The 17,555-nt window shown below is 32.3% G+C and overlaps 1 long non-coding RNA gene across 1 annotated transcript; it reads right to left on the minus strand.

Moving 5' to 3' along the window:
* Nucleotides 1-2,504: 2,504 nt before the first annotated feature.
* Nucleotides 2,505-4,550, minus strand: LOC140438304 (uncharacterized). Its single transcript, XR_011950492.1, has 3 exons — nt 4,459-4,550; nt 4,253-4,376; nt 2,505-4,141 (listed from the first exon to the last, which is right to left on the minus strand). It is a non-coding gene; the product is annotated as an uncharacterized lncRNA (long non-coding RNA).
* Nucleotides 4,551-17,555: the final 13,005 nt, after the last annotated feature.

The following is a 17,555-nucleotide window of genomic DNA, read 5'->3' on the forward strand; positions in this document are numbered from 1 at the left end:
GTTACTAATTTAATTATATATTCTGATCTGAAAAGCCTAAATGTAAACAAAATTATCAATAGAAAATTAAAGAATTCTCCAGAATGCAGAATTTGACCTTTGTTGACGGTCGAACATTCTGGAAATAATGGTGATGTCTGTGGATTCAACATATATTTTTTCGAGAACATCCATATAGAAGTAATAGAACAAATGGAACATGATTTATTGCCAGATGATTCTAGAACAGAAAAAAAAGATATAAATACCCGGTGATTTGGATTAGAATCGATCAGTTATGAGTTACAGTTACTGTGAGTCCAGTTTATTATGAAAGTTAGTAGACACATTTAGTTAGTGAAGTAAATTGTTCAGAATTTTCAAGAAGTCAGTCAGAAAAGTTTAGTAAGAAATATGAAAGTTAGTTGGAGTCAGTGAATCAGTTACAAATAGTCCAATTGTTTAATATAGTGAATTAAATGAAGATTAAAAATTATGCATATATTTTAATGCACATTTATAATTATACACAAATAATAATTATTGAAGATTAAAAAAAGTATATTGGAAGAAATTAAAATTATATTATGATTGGAGATTAGTATAAATCAACTTATAATAATTGGATATTGGTATATTGAAAAGAAGAATAAATATAAATGCTGTTTTGCTGGTTTGCTTGGTGGTTTATAAATGCTGGTGAAGAAAAATATATCTTAAATTGGTAGAAGCTGATAATTGGAAAAAGTAATTTCACAAAAACAAGGATAACCGAAGTACGAAGACATTCAGTGGTGATTAGAATCTATATAGTGGAAAACAGTTCATTTAGGCATTCAGTGAAAGAAAGGTACAAAATTTTGTTAATATAATTTAGTTAATGTCATAACAATTTCAATTTTGAAGATAGTTTGTTTAAATTTTACATTGTCTATAGAATTTAATTAGTTTTATAAGAATATCAATTTAAAGATAGTTTATTTTAAATTTACATTGGCTAGGTTAGATATATATATATATATATATATATATATATATATATATATATATATATATATATATATATATATATATATATAAATGTGTGTTTCATAATAGTTATAATAAAGATAATTTAAAAAAGTACTTACAAACTAATTCTTTGAGAACCGCGATAAAAACCCTATATTATTAAAAATACTCATTGCTCATCATTCAAACAAACAATACATCATAACAATTTGGCACCCAACGCGGTGGCTCTCTATTTAAAAGAATTAGTTTGGGAAGATAAGTGCTCTCATATAATTAAATTAATTTTCATTAGAAAGCAAAAATTATAGATTTTATTTTTAATTATATTTGAACAAGTAAAGTCTCAAAATGTCTCAAGGAAAGAAAGGTACAAGAAGCAAAAAGAATGAAGAAGATGTGGAAGTAGAAACACAACCTATACAAGAGGAGAGTTTAGTTCAAGTTCCACAAGATACTGCAGAAATGAATCCAGAGAGGAAAATGTCAATATGGCAGCTTTGATGTCATTAATGATGCAGATGAACAAGACAATGGAAGAGAATACAAAAAAAATGGAAGAGATTACGAAAAAAATGGAAGAGAATTCAAAAGAAATCAAAGAAGACATGAAAAAAATGGAACAGAAATTAGAAGAGAATTATAGAAAATTAGAAAAGAAAATAGAAGATAATAATAATAAAATTGTAAAACAAATAGAAAAACAAATGGATAAAAAACTTGAAGCTGCAGAGAAAAAAGTAGCAAATGAAATAAAAAATATACGGAATGACTACAAGAAAAGGATAGAAAATGAGAGGACAGAAGTAAAGAGGATTATTCAAGATAATAAGATAGATATAGAACAGAAAATAGAGTTGCAGAAATGTAACTTAGAAGTAAAAATTAACGAAGACAGGAGAAACACAGAAGAAAAATTAGACGATATACAACAAAATATCCAAATAAATAATAATCAAATAAGAAATGTGGAACAGAGAATAGATGATATTTCACAAATGAGAGACATAGGGAGACCTTACTTAAATTTAACAAATGAGACTGGGATTAAATTCTCTGGTAATATAAAAAATTTGCATCCTAGAGTATACATAAATAGTTTAAAACATAAATTAAGATTTTTGAATAATATTAATGATATTAAAGATTATATTAGAGTGACATTAAATGACAATGCAGCAACTTGGTTTGCTAGTATTGAAAATGATTTAGATAATTTTCAAACATTTGAAAATAAATTTTTAAATTATTATTGGGGTGAATTAGAGCAAGCCAAGTTTAGAGAAATTCTATATTTTGGAAAGTATAATCACAATTTAAAATCAAATATGGTAGATTATGCATTGAAACTGATAACAGTTGCAAAATATTTAGAACCACCACTTAGAGAGGATGAAACGGTCTTAAATATATCTAGACATTTTGATGCTGATATTGTGCAAACAGTAACTGTACAAAATATTCAAACAATATAGAGTTTTATTAATTTTATTCAAAGAATACAAAGAGGTAATATGACAAGTAATAATAACAACAACAGAAAAAACAATAATAACTTTCAATATAATAAAAATGATAATCAACAATATAGACAATCATATAACAATAACACTAGGTATGGTAATAGTTTACAAAATTTTAATAATAATAACAGTAATCAAAATAGACAGAATTTTAATAACAATACTAGTTATAATAGACAACATTTTAATAACAGTACTAATAATAATAGACAAGATTTTAACAATAGAAGAAATACAGAGCGACCTAACTATAACAGACAGATAAATTGTGTTCAAAGGAATAGGAGCTGCGAAGACAGGGAACGAAATAGTACAAGGCAAGAAAATGTGAGTAGAAGTCATAGTAGGGAAAGACATAGGACATCAGATCCAAGTGGTCAGATACAATCTGACAATTCTAATAATCAAAATTTTGTGCAGTAAACTTTCTGAATTACAAGTTAGGCCATTGCTATTATGAAAAACCTTCTGAATTTATTTCTTTAGATGAAGAGAAAATTATTGAATCTATTAATTTAATTTATATAAATGCTTTGGCCAAAAATAAAATGATTAAAATTATGATAGATACTGGTTCAGAAAGTACTTTAGTCTCCGAGAATTTTATTTTTAATACATTAAAACTATCAGATATAATAAAGATTCCAAAAATTAAAATTGTTGGTGCAAATAATAAGAAGTTGGGTGAAATTGATAAACTAGCCAATTTTAAAATTAATATTCTTAATAAAGAAATTAATATGCAAGGATTTATTGTCAAGGATTTATGTGTTGATATATTAATGGGAAATGATGAATTGGAAAAGAAGAAAGTAAAGATAGATTTTGAAAAAAAAATGGTAACTTTGGAAGGGCAAATAATTAAATTTATGCAGAAAGATGAGGTGGAAGAAGGAATAAGAGTTGATAGGATATTATTAAAAGAAAATAATGATGTTTATGAAGAAGAAATGTATTTTGATGATAGGGAAATGTTCCAAAAGAATGTAAAGAATAATTATTGTAGTGAATATTTAAGGAATGGAAATTTTAAGCAGATGGATGTCTACGAGGTGGAGTGCGTAAAATTGGAAGCAAGGAATAATGAGTACATAATGAAGAATAATGTTATTTGTAAAGAAGAAGATATGATGAAAGTTTTAAATTGCCCTGAAGAATATAAATCAATAGTCATTTCCATATTGCAGCAACACAAGGGACTTGTCAATAAAGAAAATAGAATTGCACAAAATTATATCCATAGTATAAAAGTTAAAGAAGAAAAAGATTTTAAAACAAAATCATACCCAATACCATATAAATACAAAGAAGAAGTAAACAAAACAATTAATAATATGTTAGAAGATGGAATACTAGGAAGAATTACAGAAATGTAATTTTTCACTAAAATCGATTTACAGCATAGTTTTTGGTTAATACCTCTAGAAAGAAAAAGTAGACAGTATACAGGATTTCAGATAGATGGAGTAGTATATCAATTCAAAGCAGTACCATTTGGACTTCAATCATTTTGCAGTGCTCTATGTAGATGTCTTCATGATATTTTGGATCAATATGAACATTTTGTAATTCACTACATTGATGATATATTAATTTTTTCTAAAACTGCTGAAGATCATGAGAAACACCTAAAAATTATAATAAATAGATTAGACAAAGTTGGACTAAAAATAAATCAAGAAAAATGTACAATTTTTCAAAAAGTAGTGATATATCTAGGTTATAAACTTAACACTAACAGCTTACTGATATATCCATTTTATTCAATAGACTTGATTTGTTAAATAGATGGTAGATTTCATTATTTTGAATCAATTTGACATCATATTTATTGTCTGATACATATGGAAATTATTTTGTACCCTAAAAATCATAATTTGGGGTTAGATACAAAATTGATTCTATAAATAAATGTCTTTCTAATATAATAAAGTATAAAACTTACCAATTCATATGGATGAAAGCCTGTTGAATTGAAGGAATTCCTAGATTTTGTCTATAAATAAACTTAAAACAATATGGACACTTAGATTATCTTTATTCATTGTAATTGTAAAATGTAAAATATAAACACAGAAACTTCTATTTGACATGACAGTTTGACCATAGAATAGCCGAACTGTGCTCCGTTGTTCTCTGTTTTGACATAGACAGCGAACAGGGATGTATTTGATAGAACAATTAAAATAGGAAATTAAATTATTTCATTTATTATAATTACTAAGGTATGTGGATAAGAAAATTAATATTTAAAATGATATTGAAATGATATTATTTAAAAAATTAATTTATAAGTTACACATTAGATAATATTAGATATTTGGTTATTTTAATAAGTTATATACTAGAGAATTTAATAAAAATTATTTATGTGAGGGCATTTTTAAGAAATTAGCATATAATAATTGTAAAAAGTTGTAGTTTAATGTTGTAAATATATTTAAGTGAGCCACGTGCATAGGCAACCAACTATACATGTGAGTGATAGACAGATATACATAATCTGAAGTGACGTTTAAGAATTTTTACGAATATAAGTGGGGTTATAGTTGTTTAAAATGTGAAGTTTATTAAATTAGAATGTTAAGTTACTAATTTAATTATATATTCTGATCTGAAAAATCTAAATGTCAACAAAATTATCAATAGAAAATTAAAGAATTCTCCAGAATGCAGAATTTGACCTTTGTTGACGGTCGAACATTCTGATGATGATTCTAGAACAGAAAAAAAAGATATAAATACCCGGTGATTTGGATTAGAATCGATCAGTTATGAGTTACAGTTACTGTGAGTCCAGTTTATTATGAAAGTTAGTAGACACATTTAGTTAGTGAAGTAAATTGTTCAGAATTTTCAAGAAGTCAGTCAGAAAAGTTTAGTAAGAAATATGAAAGTTAGTTGGAGTCAGTGAATCAGTTACAAATAGTCCAATTGTTTAATATAGTGAATTAAATGAAGATTAAAAATTATGCATATATTTTAATGCACATTTATAATTATACCCAAATAATAATTATTGAAGATTAAAAAAAGTATATTGGAAGAAATTAAAATTATATTATGATTGGAGATTAGTATAAATCAACTTATAATAATTGGATATTGGTATATTGAAAAGAAGAATAAATATAAATGCTGTTTTGCTGGTTTGCTTGGTGGTTTATAAATGCTGGTGAAGAAAAATATATCTTAAATTGGTAGAAGCTGATAATTGGAAAAAGTAATTTCACAAAAACAAGGATAACCGAAGTACGAAGACATTCAGTGGTGATTAGAATCTATATAGTGGAAAACAGTTCATTTAGGCATTCAGTGAAAGAAAGGTACAAAATTTTGTTAATATAATTTAGTTAATGTCATAACAATTTCAATTTTGAAGATAGTTTGTTTAAATTTTACATTGTCTATAGAATTTAATTAGTTTTATAAGAATATCAATTTAAAGATAGTTTATTTTAAATTTACATTGGCTAGGTTAGATATATATATATATATATATATATATATATATATATATATATATATATATATATATATATATGTGTGTGTTTCATTATAGTTATAATAAAGATAATTTAAAAAAGTACTTACAAACTAATTCTTTGAGAACCGCGATAAAAACCCTATATTATTAAAAATACTCATTGCTCATCATTCAAACAAACAATACATCATAACAATATATATATATATATATATATATATATATATATATATATATATATATATATATATATATATATATTATATATATATGTACTCACCTCAACAATAACGTCCTTATTTAAATTAACATTTTCAAACATCTCAATCTCAATATCAGTAAGACCTTCATGGTCACTATGATTTTCACAGATATCACTATCATTCTGACTCACAATTTTAATATCAGATTCACTTGGGATATCATATCTACCATGACCAGTTGGGGTACTAACATTGTGTACTTCGTTATTGTCAAGCAAGATATTTTCATTTTTAAATAAATTCAAGTGAAGATCATATAATAAAAATTCTGTACCTTTTGAATCCTGAACAATATAAGACCTATCATTAACTATGTCTCTTATTACTCCCCTTTCCCATACTTTTTCTTTCTGAATTACAATGTTATCCCCTTTATTAAGTTTATCTAATTGTTTTGCATTTCGGTCAAAATATTTTTTTTGAACATTTTGATTATGTTTCAATTTTTCCTGTATAATACTGGAATCTAAAACTTTTGGAATTAGATTTTCATTAGACATAGGTATCCAAGATTTTAACATTCTGTGCAAAAATAGTTGGGATGGAGAATAGTCTAGATTTGTTAATGGGGTGTTACGGTATTCCATAAGTAGAATAGGCAAATCTTTAGTAGATTCAGACTTTTGTAACATTTGTTTAGTTATTCCTACATATTTTTCAACAAGTCCGTTTGATTGGGAATGGTATGGACTGCTAAAAATAACTTTAAAATCCCAATCTTGAGCAAACTTTTTAAAATTCTCAGAATTATACGGCATATTATCTGCATAAAATTTTTCCGGGATACCGAATTGAACAAATTTTTCTTTGCAAAAATTAATTACCTCTTGAGATGTTTTACCTTTAGTTTCAGTTACTTCCAACCACTTCGAGTAGGAATCAAGAATCAGTAAATAGTTCTTATTATCGTATTGAAAGAAATCTGAAAACAAATATTGCCACGGTCTACAAGGTATTAAATGATTAATTAATGGCTCTTTTTGATTAGATCTTTGAAATATTTGACATTTTTCACACTTTGAAATCATATCCTCTATATCTCTACTTAAATAGGGCCAATATAGTAATTGTCTAGCTTTGGCTTTAGTTTTTGAAATACCAAAATGTGCTTTATGAACCAATTCCAACATTTCTTTTCTTAGTGAATTTGGAACAATAACTTTATATTCCAAAAATAATAAATTATTAGATAAATAAATCTTTTCTCTTAATTTATAGTAAAACTTTAATTCCTTGTTCAAATTTTTATCACTAACAGGCCAAGATTCAATACAGTATCCTTTTATTTTTCTTAATGTTTCATCATTATCAATTTCCCTTTGAAATATTATTTTATTATCACTCATAGGAATATCCTTAGATATGGCATGAATGGCATATTCCATTTCTGGATCATCCTCAACTTCTGTTTTTAAATATGACCTAGATAATATGTCTGCAATTACCATGTCCCTACCTGGCAAATAAACAAGGTTGATATCATACTTTAATAAGTTAAGTAACATTCTTTGCAATCTAGCACTGACTTTATTAAGATCTTTCTCAATAATTGATATCAAAGGTTTGTGATCACTCTGAACCACTGTTTTATACCCATAAATAAAATAATGAAATTTTTCTACTGCAAAAACAACTGCAAGTAATTCCTTTTCTATCTGTGCATACCTTTTCTGCAAAAGAAACTGGATGCCCTTCTTGAATAAGACAACACCCTAGCCCTTCCCCAGATGCATCACACTGTATTATTATTTCTTTTGTATGGTCAAATATCCTCAAAGTTGGTGAATTAGTTATAAGAAACTTCAATTGATTTAATTCAGATTCATGATCACTACTCCAAGAAAAATGTACATCTTTCCTGGTTAAATTTCTTAAATTTGAAGTTATAGCTGATAAATTAGGAATAAATTTCGAAAAAAACTTGACCATACCAAGTATTCTAAGAACTTCTGACCTATTTTTAGGTGATTCTAAAGACATTACTGCTTCTATATTTTTAAAATCTTGTTTAACACCTTTTCCTTGATAAGATATGTCTCATAAATGATACCTCAACTAATTTGTATTGAAATTTTCCCCAGTTAAATTTTATATTGTTATCAATAGCAGTTTGAAATACTTTTTTAAGAGCAATGTCATGTTCAAGTTCTTCCGTTGGAAAATCTCTGGTGCAGAGCAAATTCCGAACGGAAGGCGATTGAATTTGTACCTTCCAAAAGGTGTGCTAAAAGTACATAAATCTGAGCTTTTTTTATTTAATTCAATTTGCCAAAACCCGTTTTTCATATCTATAACACTCAGTGGCGCTTCCTTCATAAGTGCACATGTGCACGTGTACTCCCACAATAATTATTTTCATACAAACATTTATATAAATATTTAAAATTTATTATTCTATAAATAATATTTTTAATCAACTAATTAACCGTAACTGAAATCAGAAATTACAGATCCGCAATAAACTCTGGTATATTTAGAGGTCTCATAAATTTTTCCGCCGAATTGGATTTAGCTCTCAAAGACCATTTGCAGCAAGCTACTGTGTTTAAAGGAACGTCAAAAGACATTCAAAATGATTTACTCGATTGTATGCTTTCAGTGTGTCAGGCACATATCAAAAAAGAAATTGCTGCTTCAAAATTTGTTTCCATTGTGAGTGATGAAACGAGTGACATTTCAAATATTTTTCAAATGGTTATAGTTTATCGTTACACTTTACAAAACGGGACCCCTGTTGAAAGATTTTGGACTTTTTTAAAGCCAAATAACCACGATGCTGTTTCCTTAGCTGGCTGCGTAGAAGAATGTTTAAGTTGTGTTTTATCAAGTTCCGATAAGTTAATTTCTCAAAGCTATGACGGAGCAAGTGTTATGAGTAGCGTTCATGGGGGTGTGCAAAAACTCATTCAGGATAAATTTAGATATGCCAATTATATACATTGTTATGCGCATCAGTTAAATTTGTTAATGTCTCAGGCAACAAGCATAAATACTAATGTACGCATATTTTTTGCTGATTTGACCGACATTACTAATTTTTTTTCAAATTCACCTCAGAGAGTTGCCATATTAGATGAAGTTGTGGGAAATAGGGTTCCATCAGCATCTGCTACAAGATGGAATTTCAAAATTAGAACGGTGAACATGGTGTATGAAAATAGAGAAGCCCTAATAGAGTGCATGGAAAGAATACAATCCACATCCAGGCAATCTGGTACCATAACAAAAGCAGGTGCACTTTGTAACGATGAGTCCAAGCCATCACCGTTAAACCAGCGTGCGCGCGAACCAACCCATGAAGTAGGAATGTATCGACAGTAGAAAGGGCAAAACTAATTACCAAGCTCCGCTATATAAACCGCAACATTTCCTCATAGAGAGAGAATCGACAGGTGTTGACTGAAGGTTCTCTTCTTCCCTACCCCGGCTTGTGGACGTGTTGAGTTCACAAGTTGTTCCGTCCCATACCGCCGTTACCCGAAGAGCGTGTTGAGCTCTTCACTACCCGTACTCTGAAGCAGTCGTGTTGAGACTGTCGAGGAGTGTCCTATTAACCCGAATCACTTAAGGGACGTGTTGAGTTCCTTTCCTTTCTTTGTACCTATCGTCCGCTGTTATTAAATCGATACAACATTCCCGTAAAATTTCAAATACACACTCGCTTGCCGATAAGACTAATTTCATATGACAAGGTCAAACTTAATTTGAATAAATAGGCCAGGTACTGAGAAGACTAAACCAAATTGTAAATATGTACATAAGATTTTTGTCGATTTAATTTAAGGAAGACAATAAAGTTTTATTTTTATTTTGAACTCTGTCTCTGACTGTCTAAAAGCTACCCGGATAGTGACTCCCACGAGAGGACATCACAAATGGCGCCCGAGCAGAAAAATACGTTTTAAACAATAATACCGACCGAATTCCGAATTTTATTTTCATGAGACAGTACTACATTTCAAATTTTAATCAAATACAGGGTGATTCACAGTTCAAAAATGACAGACGCTCCGGAAACGTCGAAGGTTAGTTGGGTGTACCTATTAAAGAAAGACGAACTTATAGCCGAATTAACAAACAGAGAACAGCCGACGGAAGGGAATTTCAGCGAGCTAAGAGCGAGATTAGTTGCGATCATCAAGGCACCAACTCAAAAAGGCCAAAACCCAGAGGAAATAGAAGAAAACCAGATGGAAGACAGACAAAGAAAGATGGAAATAGTACGCAAATGGGGGTTACACTTTGACGGTTCAAGAGACCCAATAGAATTCATAGAACGGTTGAAAGAACTCCAGACAGCTTACGGCCTACAAGACACCCACTTTTTACAAGCTCTACCAGAAACATTAAACGGGAAAGCATTACTATGGTACAGAAACAATAATAAATATTGGAACGAATTAAAAGACTTCGAACAAGATTTCCGCAATTTCTTCGTTTCCTCCGTTCTCACGCAATCTCTGGAAGCTCAAATCCGGAACCGACTCCAACGAAACAACGAAGGTGTAAAAGACTACATCATTGATATACAAACAATGATCAGAAGACATGGTGAATTCAATCACCAAGAAGAACTAAACAGGATATACACCAATATGAACCCGAAATACAAGTTGTATATAAAGAGGCAAGACGTATCGTCAACACAGGACATCATCAGACTAGCGGAAGAATATGATATGGTCCAAAAAGAAATATATAACAGAAACAATACAAGGTGTGACTGGACACAGGCAAATAGTGGTAATAACAAAATACAGAATTTCGACAGACAGACTTGTTGTTGGAGATGCGGCCGCAGAGGCCACAATAGAAGAAACTGCAGAGCTATCGCTGTACTCTTCTGCAGCCATTGCGGAACCCGAGGAACAACTTTCAATAACTGCCAATGTAGAAGCCGACCGGAAAACTCCAACAGGACTGGACAAGAAGGAGGCAACCCAGTCAGCATTTAGAGTCCTCCCTAACAACTTCCAGCTACGCACACTATACAGATCAACGACCCCACACAACGATAACGTTCAGCAACGGTAAAAAGTTAAGAGCACTAATAGACACAGGAGCCCAAAATTCGTTTATAGGACAAAAAGGTAAAAAAATATTGGAACAATGTGGAACAAAAAGCGACAGAAAAGCTTTAAAGATCGCGCTGGCAGATGGAAAAACCAGCAACATAGAAATCTGTTTTACAGCAAAATGTTCCATAGACAACGTTTGGAGAAAAGCCAAGCTACATTTTTTACCAAACCTAGCTTCAGAAGTAGTACTGGGAATGCATGAAATAACAAGATGGGGCCTGGATTTATCAAACATCTTAAATAGAAATCGCGTAAGAAGGAGAGAACAATACCCAACCAGGACAGAACACGGATCCAGATCGTACAATGCAGACAATAACCGAATACCGACCAATTCCAGGGTCAACGAAACACCAACCGCAAGATATCCGCTCCAACAGAGAAGCAAAATATATAACAAAACGACCTACCGACTACCGACCGATACCGCGGTCGAAGACCAGACCGAAAATATACCGACTACCGACCGATACCGCGGTCGACAACCAGACCGAAGATATACCGAACTACCGACCGATACCGCGGCCGACGACCAGACCGAAGATATTCCGTCATACATACCGGAATTCACGAACAGTCCGAAACGAGAGCAGCTCGACATCAGTACTACACTAAACAATACCAAAAAAAAACAATTACAGGAATTGTTACTAACAGAATTGGAGAAATTTAAACAAATTAAAGGAACAACACATCTAACCGAACATACAATAAAACTCAAACATAATACACCGATCAAACAAAGATACAGGCCCCGAAACCCGGCAATGCAGAAGATCATAAACGATGAGATAGATAAGATGCTAAAAGAGAACGTGATAGAAAAATCTAATAGCCCGTACAGTTCCCCCATCGTCCTAGTAAAAAAGAAGGATAACAACGGATACAGATTTTGCATCGATTTTAGGAAAATCAACGACATCTCAGAAAAAGATGCCTACCCATTACCGTACATCAATCATATCCGAGAAAAGTTAAAATCTGCAAAATATTTTACCACGTTAGATCTAAAAAATGGATATTGGCAAGTACCACTTTCCGAAGCAAGCAAACCCTTGACCGCTTTCATAGCACCAGGAAAAGGACTATTCCAGTTCAAAGTACTTCCATTCGGATTACACGCCGCCTCCGCTACTTTTCAACGATTACTAGATACAATAATCGGCCCAGAAATGGAACCACATGCATTCGCCTATTTAGACGACATAATAGTACTGGGGAAAACGTTCGAGGAACATATGGAAAACTTAAAAGAAGTACTTCACAGACTACAGCAGGCCAAACTACGAAATAATATAGACAAATGTAAATTCTGCAAAGAAGAGATAAATTATTTAGGCCATGTAGTAAACAAAACGGGAATAAAAGTGGACGACAACAAGACAAAAGCTATAGTCGAATATCCCGCGCCAAAAACCGTTAAACAACTAAGCCGATTTTTGGGCATCATCTCATGGTATAGGAGATTTATAAAAGATTTTTCACGAACTACAGCCCCATTAACAAAGCTACTAAAGAAAAAACAACATTGGACTTGGGACAGAGACCAAGAGGAAGCATTTAACAAAATAAAATTACTACTGACACAAGCTCCAATACTGATCTGTCCGGACTTCCAGAAAAGATTTTTTTTACAATCGGACGCTTCGAACCACGGTTTAGGAGTAGCTTTAGTACAAACAAACGACGAAGGACAGGAACAAGTCATCGCTTACGCAAGTCGAACCCTAACAAATGCCGAAAAAAATTACAGCGTGACAGAAAAAGAACTACTAGCGATCATCTTCGGTGTAGAAAAGATGAAACCCTACATCGAAGGATACCCATTTTCAATTATCACAGATCATCAAAGTCTACGATACTTACAAACAATGGAAAACCCTACAGGTAGAATAGCTAGATGGGCAATGCTGCTGCAACAATTTGACTTCGATGTCATTTACAGAAAGGGCTCCCAGAACGTCCTGGCCGACGCGCTCTCTAGAGAACCAGTAGATCTGGTTTGCATAATAAACGTAGAAGATGTAGAACCCGACGAATGGTACAATAAAGTTTTAAATAAAATCCAGACAAATCCGCAACTATTTCCAGACTACTCTATCAAAAATGGACTTCTCTATCGACACTTCTGGGACAAATACGATTTAAAAGAGACAGAGGTATCCAACCCCTGGAAACTATGCATCCCAAACCACAAGAGACAACAACTCCTGGCAGAAAACCACGAGCAACCGACCGCAGGACATCTAGGAATAGCCAAAACAATAACCCGCCTAGCTAAAAAATACTACTGGCCAGGGATGTTTAAAGACGCCGCAAAGTTCGTCAGGAACTGTAAGAACTGTCAGCAATTTAAGCCGCAACAAAGCTTAACCCCAGGCCGCATGCAATCTACACAAATTCCGCCACATCCATGGCACACCGTTTCAACCGACATCATAGGACCCCTTCCAACATCCAGCAAAGGAAACAAATATATAATGACATTCCAGGACACCTTTTCAAAATGGGTCGAAGCCATACCGATCAGAACAGCAACGGCAAAATCAGTCTGTCAGAACTTAAAAGATAAAATCATTATGAGATTCGGATCACCCAAAGAGCTAATATCACACAACGCAAGAACATACGATAACAGGAAAGTACGAAAGTTGCTAGACGAATTCCAGATTTCTAAAAGAAACATTCCGCCATATTCACCCCAGAATAATCCAGTAGAAAGAACAAACAGAGTAATCAAAACAATGATAGCTCAGTTCGGCGATAATAACCATAAGAAATGGGACACGAGCCTTCCAGAACTACTATTCGCATATAATACAGCTAAACACGATTCAACGGGTTTCTCCCCAGCCTTCCTGAACTTTGGACACGAACTAGAAATTCCAAGTAAAGTCGTAAACACCCCAAACGACACACAACATACCGATCAAAACATAAAATGGCATAAACTACGAGAAACATTCGAACTAGTACGTACAAACCTGGCAAAAGCTTTTACAACTCAAAGCCATTACTACAACTTACGACGAAGAGAGTGGAAACCCACAATAGACGACAAAGTCATGAAAAGGGAATACCAACTCTCAAATGCCGCCAAAAATTTTAACGCCAAATTAGCACCGAAATTTTCAGGCCCATATACTATAACAAAAGTGTGTTCTAATGTAATATTCAAATTAAAACACGACGATAAAAACCGTACAATAACAGCTCATATCAAAGACCTAAAACCCGCATTTACCGATTTCCCTACTCCTTAATCAGTCCAAGCACTTACAGTCAACACCAAGTAGTGACAGTATATTTTAATACAGTTTACCAGTAACCTTCAAATATAATGTCAGACATGTTAGAAATATATTACAGTGACATAGAAATGGACGGCACAGTTATGCCGCCACCATACACCGTTCCAGAATTAATATCACCATTGGGGAACACACCAAAACCTAACACCCCGGGCAAAGGCTGCGAGCCCCTGATAAAGGCTATTTCCAAATTTAAAAACCTTTTCGATGAACCAACCATGGGCATCACAAAAATTCAGAAAGTCGTCAATTCCAGTGTCAATCCCGCTGCTCTCACTAATTCCGCCGCAGCATAAAGGAAAAAAATACAGACTGAGACTCCCGAACCGGGTGCTGAGGATAAAAACCAATAATTGAAGCCCCACGAAGGAAGACGTTTTTTTTAAGGGAGAGGAAGACGATTTTTTTTTAAGAAGACGATATTTATTTTTTTTTAGGGCGGACATTTTTTATTTCGATGTATTGTAAATTTTTTTTAGGGTAACCAAGTACCTGGCAAGGAATAAAAATAAAAAAATTTTGTTCCAAAATTTTTTTTTTCCAGGAAGAGGGGGTGTAACGATGAGTCCAAGCCATCACCGTTAAACCAGCGTGCGCGCGAACCAACCCATGAAGTAGGAATGTATCGACAGTAGAAAGGGCAAAACTAATTACCAAGCTCCGCTATATAAACCGCAACATTTCCTTATAGAGAGAGAATCGACAGGTGTTGACTGAAGGTTCTCTTCTTCCCGACCCCGGCTTGTGGACGTGTTGAGTTCACAAGTTGTTCCGTCCCATACCGCCGTTACCCGAAGAGCGTGTTGAGCTCTTCACTACCCGTACTCTGAAGCAGTCGTGTTGAGACTGTCGAGGAGTGTCCTATTAACCCGAATCACTTAAGGGACGTGTTGAGTTCCTTTCCTTTCTTTGTACCTATCGTCCGCTGTTATTAAATCGATACAACGTTCCCGTAAAATTTCAAATACACACTCGCTTGCCGATAAGACTAATTTCATATGACAAGGTCAAACTTAATTTGAATAAATAGGCCAGGTACTGAGAAGACTAAACCAAATTGTAAATATGTACATAAGATTTTTGTCGATTTAATTTAAGGAAGACAATAAAGTTTTATTTTTATTTTGAACTCTGTCTCTGACTGTCTAAAAGCTACCCGGATAGTGACTCCCACGAGAGGATATCACAACTTTTAAGGTTATTGAATGATAATAAATTTGTATTTTGGTTGAAAGTTTTTCATCGTGTTATGCCCCACGTGGACATACTATATTCACAAATACAAAAAACTGCTACTGATTCCGTAATCGTAAAACGATGCCTGACTACATTTGAAGAAAATATACAAAAAGAGACAATATTCACACTAGAGAAACGAGAAAAGAGAAACCGAGTTAACAGACATTGACGATAGTCAATCCAGGAAGAGACAGAAGAAAGATGACAGAAATTCTTATGTCTCCACAATTATTCAAGCTAAGGAAGTTTGCGATACTATACTATCTGAAATTAAAAGAAGGTTTTTGTTTACAGGACATTTGGAAATAGCAAAATTATTTTCAGTGGACAATTTTGAAATATACAGCTCAAATTTTCCTACATTGACATTGGAATCAGCAATTAACAATTATCCCATTTTAAATAAAATCAAATTAAGGACTGAATTGGAAATTGTTTATAGAAGATCCGATTTTAAAGAACTTTCCGAAGCAGTTCACTTACTTAAATTTTTGATTGAAAATAATTTGCAAGAAGATTTTTCTGAAATTAATTTAATTCTTCAAGTGCCAATGACAACAGCAGAAGCAGAACGATGTTTCTCTACATTGAAACGTATCAAAACTTTAAATTATAATTTTAAGTTTAATAAAATACATTATTTATTGTAGTTTCCTAATAAGATCCTTTGATTTTTACAATTTGACGACACTCAAAAAACTTTTGTTTACGGAAATAGGGCTGAAGCGGAGGCCTATGGTGTTATCTATTTTTATATGGTATGTATAATATGTGTGCACCCCCAATATTTACACCAGGCGCCGCCACTGATAACACTAGAATATGTTTTTTCCTGAAAGTCTACTTACTATATCATTACATGTCGGTATAGCAAAATGTTCTTTACGAATTAATTTATTAAGTGGCTTGGGATCTATACATAACCTTAGTTTATTTGAAGGTTTTTTCTCTACTATCAACAAATTGTTTACCCATTCAGTTGGATACTCTACTTTCTCAATAACTTTGTCTTCCTCCAAACTATCTAGTGTCTCCTTTAGTTTATCATGCATTGACAATGGAATTTTTCTACTATACTGAATAACTGGCTTAGCATCATCTGAAAGTTCAATATTACAATATCCTGGCATTCTACCCTGTGATTCTACCTAACCCCTGAAATATCGTTTTAAACATTATCAAAATATCTTCTTTTTTAGTTGGCAAGATGGTTTCTATGGCATTTACTCTTTTTATTAAGTCAAATTTAATACAATCGCTAAGGCCCAATATTGGTTCAGCATTAAAATCAACAAACAGAATCTTTAATTTACAGGAGCTATTTTTATACTGACATTCCAAAAAAACTTCACCTACTGGTTTAAATTTAAAATTACCATAAGCAACTAGGGTTGTAGGGATGTTTTATTAAGTAGCAACTTACTTGATATGGAATCAAAAATATACTTAGGTAAAATGCTGATATCAGCACGTGAATCTAATTTAAATTTTACCTCTTTTCCAGTTACCATCAATGTTTCATACCATGAATTTTTACTCTTGGAATTACACTCATATACATATATCAAATTGTCTTTATTTTCTTCCTCCTGGACTGTATTAACAGTTCTTTCTCCTCTAGGTGGATCAGCGTTCTTCTTACTACTACCATAGTATAAAAAGAA

This window comes from Diabrotica undecimpunctata, chromosome 4, assembly GCF_040954645.1.
Source record: "Diabrotica undecimpunctata isolate CICGRU chromosome 4, icDiaUnde3, whole genome shotgun sequence".
Taxonomy (NCBI): domain Eukaryota; kingdom Metazoa; phylum Arthropoda; class Insecta; order Coleoptera; family Chrysomelidae; genus Diabrotica; species Diabrotica undecimpunctata.